General features: G+C 35.6%; 2 protein-coding genes across 8 annotated transcripts in view; one reads left to right on the top strand and one right to left on the bottom strand.

Moving 5' to 3' along the window:
• Positions 1-1,178, top strand: part of LOC106876533 (uncharacterized) — a 152,231-nt gene that overhangs the window by 1,072 nt on the left and 149,981 nt on the right. The gene's annotated exons all lie outside the window — the stretch shown is intronic.
• Positions 1-1,178, bottom strand: part of LOC106876553 (major egg antigen) — a 224,149-nt gene that overhangs the window by 146,723 nt on the left and 76,248 nt on the right. The gene's annotated exons all lie outside the window — the stretch shown is intronic.

Below are 1,178 nucleotides of genomic sequence, written 5' to 3'. Positions count from 1 at the left end.
GAAATAGGTGAAAATATAATACAAGCTTATGCGAAGGTCTAATATAATTAGTTGCAATTTCGGGAGCTTAAGAGATTAAATAAAAACAATGCAGTTGACAAATTGATTGAGTACAATGAAAGGAGTTGAAACAACATTTCCATGTTACATAAAGTTTATTTTGTTGTTTTTATTTAAAAAAATTTTAATGTTCTTAATTCATTAGTACGGCTTAATTGATTAGCATAAGCATTCTGCTTACAGCATCTGTACTTCTGGAATTAAAATCTGCTTAATTACTCAGAATCATCTAAAAGCTTGTGCTTGTTTTCTTTTTCTTTTTGTTTCTTTCTTTATTACATGAATCTGTATGACTACACACACACATACATAAACACAAACATGCACGCGTACACGCAATCCGCATATTCGAATTTATGTGGCAAGAGAGAGGTGGGGGAGAGAGAGAGAGAGTCAGAGAGAAATACTATTGTATTAGATACCATCCAACATAAATCCTCGTTTTATTAAAAATATCCACGCTTTTAAAGGATGTATTAAAGTTACCTTCTCGAGTCCAGCCGACTCATAAGGGCCGGTTTCCCGGTTCCATGACGTATATATTCCCCACTTGGTTGGGGCGCCGGTCTGTCGCAGGAATTACTCATTTTTGCTAGCTGAGTGGACTGGAGCAACGTGAAATGAGCAACGTAAAATGAAGTGTTTTGGTCAAGAACTAAACGCGTAGCCCGGTCCAGGGATTGAAACCACAATCTTACGACCATGAGTCCAACACCCTAACCACTAAGCCACGCACATCTACAAAGGATATATTGCAATTATCCAATGGCCTCTGAGACGTACACACACATACACAATGGATATTAAGATGTTACAGTTTGGAAACGAACATGTATAAACGTACTCAATGTACGATGTAGAGTATATTGCTGACTTAAACCAAATACTTTTTCTCGCAACTCGAGTTTCACAAGGCTTGTTAAATTTCGCCAGATGATCACAATGATGCAAATTCGAGTCGCAAGAAAAAGAACTGCGTCTAAATAAAATGTATGCAAACGAGTGAACATACATAGATACATACGTACGTACGTACGTACAAACATACATACATACATACAAACAAACATACATTACATATATACATACATAATATATAATATATATAAATGTAAATA

This window comes from Octopus bimaculoides, chromosome 5 (genome assembly GCF_001194135.2).
Source record: "Octopus bimaculoides isolate UCB-OBI-ISO-001 chromosome 5, ASM119413v2, whole genome shotgun sequence".
NCBI lineage: Eukaryota > Metazoa > Mollusca > Cephalopoda > Octopoda > Octopodidae > Octopus > Octopus bimaculoides.
The sequence above is the reverse complement of the archived record's forward strand: the minus strand, read 5'-3'. Positions and strand labels throughout refer to the sequence as shown.